We start from the raw sequence: 7491 nt of genomic DNA on the forward strand, positions 1-7491 counted from the left end.
AATTATCGTCCATTTGAACAGATTCTAATCTTTCTCCTTTTCCTTTTTATGTTGACATGCAAAAATGCCGAGTCCCAAAAGGGACTCTTCCCATGTGCATTTCAATGATGGTTTGTCATGGTTCACTTCGCATTCGAGTCACCCCCTCGAGTCCTTCCAGTGAGATTGATTTTGGAGAAAGAAGTTGCCGATGGAAGGAAGGAAGCTGATATCCATTATTGTTGTAGCTAGGAGATTCGAGAAAATCTCACTTTTATTGTTTTATTTGTCGTTATTCATTTTATTCATTTCTTTTAAGTATTCATTTGGGCCTCGAAGCCAAATTTGTATCTAATACAGGTGGAGCAAGATTCGAGCTAAAGGCTCGAGAGCTAGATTAGGACAGGTGAAATGGGTCAAAGGCCCTGTTAGACTAGGAAAGGTCTCATCGATTTGGGTCCAATGGACTGAATCCCTTCTCCCCTTTCCTTTTTCTTTTTTGCTTACTTGTTTACATGTTTCTTGAGAACCTAGTTAATCCCCTAGTCAAATCGTTAAAAACTAGTTTTGCATAAACGTCAAAATATTTCTAAAATTGCTTTCTTTTCAAAAATAAACTTTTTTCAAAGCTAATCAAAGACGATTTTTAAACAGTCCAGATAACCACAAGTTAGCGGACGTTTTAGGTGCCTAACACCTTCCTAAAACATTAATAGGAACCTCTTATCTAGAATCTCTTAACCTAAATGATTTTTCTATTTTAGATCATTTAAAGTATTTTATAAAGGTTTCTTAATTCCTTTTCAAAATTAAGTGGCGACTCTCTATCAAAAGTTAAAATTTCTCCGCAAAACAAGTAGTATATATTTAACGTATACATGTATATATATTTTATAAATTAGTATATATATTGTAGTAAATATCTTGTAGTATATATTTTATTTAAAGTAATATATATACTTAACTAACATATAGTCGTATACACAATTACATGTGTAATTCTGTATATGTTTTGTAAATTCTAATGTAGTATATACTATAGATATAGTGTATATATATTATTTACGTATTTAAAATGTATATAGGTGGGTGTATATTGGAGAAAAAACTTTTAAATTTTTCTTTTTTGGTTTTGACCGGATTTTGGACCGATTTTGATCGGGTTTAGGCAGATTGAACTGGGTTAGGTGTAGTGTGTCGGTCCCGGGATGTTTCTTGAAATTTTACTATTGGGCCCGGAACTGGACCGGCCCATTTAATCTAGCTCAAAACGACCCCGGCCCATAAACCGTTTAAATGTGACTGGCCAATTCCGAGTTGACCCAGCCCGGCCCCGTTAATAGGATTATTTTTAATATATATAATATATATCATCATCCTTTTTTCTTGTTTATTTATTACAATTTTTATTGAAGATAGAATCTCGAAAGGAAAGAGAAACTCAATTTGTGCGGTCAAACCTCTTCATAACGGTTTTATTTGTCTGAATATATGTATCTTTTGGATGCCATATATAGCGAAATGATGTTATAGGCAACGTATGATATAATATTAAATGTTGGTTCCAAATGGAAACTTAAGAACCGTTATCTAAAATGTTACTATAGATGATGATTGCTCTAGAGAGATTTAATTGCACCTTTGATGGATTCTTGATTTACAAGTAGTAGACTGGTTTGTCATCATCAAAAAGAGGGAAATAGTAAAGTCCTTAGTTTTGATGGTTGACAAGACATCAACCGTGAGACATAGTTCAGGGAGATCAAAATTGCAACTGCTCAGGAATCAGGTTCAACACGTCCACGTCTCTTTCACTCAGTCAGCATACAGTTAGAAAAAGTACTGTTTGACAAAAAGTTGGTGTCAAAGATATAACTTTTTTTTTTCAGCCAATGAGAAGAGTCCTAGGTTTTCTTGTCTCATATATATGCAATATGTTACAACAAGAAAACCTAAGATTCCATATACAAATACCATCAAATCTCTCTTGAAGCAACTTATCATCCAAAGCCTCACTTGCAATAGGGACCTGCTTAGGTGTCATTGGTGTCTCAAGCTCTTGTTATATTTGAGTCTTTGTTTCGTAGTTTGTAAACTTTTAGCTTACTACTCCTGTTCATTAATAGTAGGTGTGTTCTCATTGTTGGTTGTGTTATCTAGAGTTAGTTCGGACAATTTTATAAAAAGACACTTTGGGAACTTATTTTGACAAATAGACACAAGTGTTGAAAAATTGAGAAAATAGACACCCTAATGGGTCCACTAAAAATAGTGTCAACCAAATTTAGAAAATAGACACCCTAGTGGATCCACTAAAAAAGTGTCAACCCTAGCACACAAGTTTAAAAATTTGCACTTTAGTTTCACTTCCATTTCAACCCCTGTTTTTTATAAACTACACTTTAGTCCATGTCCAAAAATATAAATATTAGATATTTAATTAAAGAAAATAAAAATATCAAAATCCACTACCAACACTATTTATCAATTTTCTACGATTTTTCGGTTATTTCTCATCGAATTTTTGGGCATCCTTCGGAAAATGACATTACCTCCATTGTTTTAAGACATTTTCTCATATTTTTATCCCCACATTTTTATTAAAAAGGCTTGAAAATCAGTCCCACATTTTGATATCGATTCTAGGCTCAATAGCAACATTCCAACTATCTTTAGGTTATTTCTAAGCTGTAATCCATTGCATTATTTCGGTGGTCCTCAGAAAAGGCGAGATCACGTACTGTACGGAAAGAGGGTAAGAAGAAGCCGACTACAGTCCATTAAGTCTAAGATCATAAATCAGTGTTTGTGTCTATTAAATACTATCATCGAGGTATATATCATGTATATTATAGAATACATAGTTGTTGGTGGTGAATTTTTTGGTGAATGGAAGGAGACTCTTAAATATTGGATTTGAAAAACCACGTCTAAGGAGATAGTATCTGTTTTCCTTCATCGCAATGGTTCATACGACGATATGGTTCAAAAGCATAATGGGGAGCAAAAAATTAAGTTGTGATCCAAGCGATGTGGTCATTACTTGATGAACGGGAGAGGGAAAATCTATCCAATATTCATAAAGAATGATAGACACGTGAAATCGTACATGCTTTGTGTTGATTTCGATAATTCTAGGCCTATATTGTGGGTTAAAGTTGTTGAAAGATTCTAGGAAGAAGCTTCCACATCAGCTTCACCCCGACCCCGGCAGTGGATGATAGGTCAATGGAATATATGAGTACATGGGTGGTCATAAATAGGATAATTTTGAAGAATTTGAAGAAAAGGAGTATAAACAAGGTGAGGAGGGACAGTCCGGACCACAAACAAGCCACTCTTTCTCGGATTACACCGATCTTTGTGTAGGACAAACATTCAAGGACAAAAATATTTATGTAATTTTAGGTAAGCTATGCGAATTATTTATTAGTACTAACGACGTTGTTGATTTCTACACATGATAAATAGGTTATCAATTTTTTAAGAAGTTGATTATTCACCAACTAATAGGTTTATGATCAACTATTTAAATATATGGACAAGTTAGAATAATGATCAAAAAAGAGAAATTAAATTAAATAAAATTAAAGTATAGCAAAGTAACACCTTTCAAACATTATAAAGCAATTTAGATATATTAATTGTGATATCAAATCGTTTTTGAACATGATCAAGTGATATTTAAGGCATGCTATAGTCGTAAATTAGTTAGATGGAACTAAAAAGGGGAGAAATAATATAATATAATATAATATAAAATATAATAAAATATATAAGCACATTCAAGCAATGCAAAACAACTAGATATCATCAAATGAGATTAGACACGTCTAATGAGCATAAGGAAGAGTGATGGTTGTGACTTGTGAGTGTTCATAGGACAAGTAGTGTTTGAGAACAAGTAGTCCTTCTCAATGCAGACGTTTGTTTTGACTAATTGGTTGTTACTACTATTACTCTTTCTTATACTCATTTGATCGCATGTTCAAATGTTTTGTACTCTCATATAATGATATTTAGTCATTTTTCATTGCTTCAATGATGTTTATTTATTTTAATTTAGTTTATTTTATTTCTCCCCTTTTTAGTTTCGTCTTACTTGTCAATAGAATTAGATCATTATTGATGCTAGACCTATAAAGATATCATGCATATATTATATATACAGTGTGAAATAATTTTCCGATATATAAAATTGGTAAAACATGACATTGAAACGAAGGGAGTAATATACACGGTGAAATATTTCCTGATACAAAATTGGTAAAACATGACATTGAAACCTGGATAGGAACACCAAACTTAGAGAGACCCTCAGCTCCTTATACCTTCTGATGGATTTATCTCGTGACTGGTATTATCTTTGTGCATGTGTCTTGTTGTCTGAAAGATCTATCTAGTATCTAGTATTGCATGGTTCCACCCTAAAAGAATCCCAAATCATTCTTTTAAAACTCAACCTCTTCATCATAAACGATTCACTTGCCCTACAATTATCTAGACCACTAGAGAAATTCCAATTCAATTTTGGACCTTTTGATACAATCAAATTGTATTTACTATCTCATGCGTATTCTAATCCATGCAGACTTTTTTATCCAAACCAATTTAGCTAACAAAGAAGAAAAGGCAGAAGAAGAGGAGGAGGGGGGGTGTATTTACTTACTCTGGCTTCACGTCTCCTCCTCAAAGACGATCCTTTGAGTCTAGTTCCCCTTGTGCAAGTGAGACTAGATTCAATGTTGATGGATCCATGGCAATGTTTAAGCATGTAATTCGAGAAAGGTGACCACTCTAGTACTACTCCATTCGCGACAGCTCCTGGGAAGCCATTTTCGAATATGTAGGGAATGAACCAAGGTTGAACCACTTATATTTAACGAAGCCATGACTAGTGATTCCCAGTTGAGTATAAATGTGATAACTGAACATTGTAAAGAATTTTTTGAAGGATTGAAATCATTGATGGACATACGAGGTAACACAGGAACCATGGCTAAATCATTTGCAGACTTGTTTCCACAATTAAATTACATTGTCTTAGATCTACCACTTTTAATCGAAGGATGTGAAGGGAGCAAGAACCTCAGGTATGTGGAAGGAGACATGTTTAAGTCCATTCCTAGTGCCGATGTAATTTTACTAAAGATAATTAACTCGTAAACTTTTCTCTCTGTAATAGTAAATATATATATTTGTATTTGTATGAATTAATGGTTTGTATTTGATGAATATTAACAAATAGTTGATATTATATAACTGGAGCGACGAAGATTGTATTAAAATATTGAAAAAATATAAAGAAGCAATTACAACTAAGGAGAATGGAGGAAGGGTGATCATCATTGACATGGTACTAATGGATAAAAAAGGAGACCATAATGCATATGAGACGCAACTTTTCTTGGACATACTCATGATGATTTACTCTTTTGGAAGGGGAAGAAGTCAACAAGAATGGACAAACTCTTTTTTGATTCTTGTTTTAGTGACTACAAGATTATTCCTATATTGGGATTGAGATCTATTATTGAAATTTATCCTTAAATCAAACTCATGTCACACAATATTTATTTTTATCCATACATGCACGATATGGAAGATTTGCGCAAGTTTAGAGCATTAGGGGCTACTGTTGGTTCTTGTATTTTTCGTCTTTTTTATATTATAAATTTTTGGGCACGGGCTTCACATGTGCATTCTACGTTAATTAGTGTATAATTTTATGAAATTACATATATTACTAATGATAGTTTTTGAGTTGTTTTAAATAAAAAGCAAATGGGAAAGTGAAAGTGTCTTATTGTTATTTCTGGTTTTGCCTTTATCCAGTTAATATCCTTTCTTTTGGGATAGTCAACAAAATAATTAAACATAAAGAAATTAAACGATTAGGTTGGTGTAATAGTCTATTAGTTCAGCTACTCTAAAATTAGATTATTTAAACTGAATGTGCAATTGTTAAGATATTTGAACGTGACATGTTGTATACTAATAGACCGATAGACTATATCGAGTGTAAATATGAATAAAAATAATATCGTGTTATAATTTTATAAACAGCACTAATCAAGTAAGTTACATCTTTTACGAAAATTATTGAGTTTAATTTTGCCTCGCAAACACATTGTGAATTACTGTTTAAGATAAGTAGAGCCTCCATTAAGAAAACCAAGTCCATCGATTTTGTATACATTATATTCCTCATGCATGGAATATACTAACTCATAAGATAGGTAAGTCCATTTTGACAATGACATGTACCTTGAGAACTATTCTATTTACATAAGACGACCCACATAATAAACTCGAAGATATTTTTGTTTCAAAGAACTGAATAATTATGTAATTAACAGTTAATTAATTTAAACCTAAATAATCTATAGTATTGACTTAATTTTTTTAAGAAAATCCTAAGCCAACTTTGAATTTTAAAAAAGAAATCCAAATAGAAGTCATTAAAAATAGTTTTGAAGAAAAAAGTCATCATCACACGTACAACTTATTAAAAATCAAATTTTACTTGGTTTGAGTGAAATTTTAGTTTTAGTTGGTTTTGGTTGTGTGTACGAATAGAATTAATTATAATTAAGGAGTTTTAAAATATATTGTAAAGAATCTTAAAATATATAGTAAGGATTCTAATTCGAGTAAAATTCCCATAAGAAAACAAATTTAATGAATTTTACAAATTCATAATTTTATTATATATTAATAATAATTTTAGAAAAATGTGAAAATAATTTTATCTATTGAAAAGATTTTCAAATATTCGGTCATCAACCACTCACCCTTAGGGTTGTTTGAAGATTTTTAATGGTGAGGTTTGTACTTCAAATTCTTGACGTACCCCATGAGTTTCCCTTTATCATCAAACACCTCATTCACTTTGCCTTGTAGCTTCCATGTTTCATTGATCCCCACTGTTCGTTTAACTCTTATATGCTGCTCTTTGTCTTTATTGTGTTGGGTAATGAAGAAACCAGTGATGTTGTTGATGCTGTCAAAAAGCTCCCATGGCTCCTTGTTTGCGTAGATATTTACAAGCTGCATGAATTGATATTGTTGTGGAAGTGGTTTGTTAATCGCAAACCCTAACAGATATTTCAGCAGCTCTTTGTTCGTTGGGTGAAATCTATAGACTATACCCCATCATGTCCTTAGCTTGATGATGAGATGCCATAAGCAATACAAAATAAAAATTATGTAATTGTGATTCGTCTAAAACCCTAAGACGTACTTGATGAATAGCTTTGTTTCATTTTAGCTATTTATAGATAAAAAATTTAGGGTATATTCCGGATAGATTTTGGATAGACATGCAAGTTAATAAAATCCCAAAATGATATCCTAATGAGATAGTATCCAATTAGCCCTGAATTATAACCAAAAAGGCTATGACACATCTCAACTTAAAGGTTCTATTATTCCTGAACTATTTAAAAGTGTAATTTTGACACCCTTAGTGCCTACGTGTTACATACGTGGCACAAGACACTAAAGTATCCA

General features: G+C 32.2%; 1 pseudogene; it reads left to right on the plus strand.

Moving 5' to 3' along the window:
* The first annotated feature begins 4548 nt into the window (after nt 1-4548).
* Nucleotides 4549-5529, plus strand: LOC124888786 (annotated as a pseudogene).
* The last annotated feature ends 1962 nt before the right edge of the window (nt 5530-7491 follow it).

Source organism: Capsicum annuum, chromosome 11 (genome assembly GCF_002878395.1).
Source record: "Capsicum annuum cultivar UCD-10X-F1 chromosome 11, UCD10Xv1.1, whole genome shotgun sequence".
Lineage (NCBI taxonomy): Eukaryota > Viridiplantae > Streptophyta > Magnoliopsida > Solanales > Solanaceae > Capsicum > Capsicum annuum.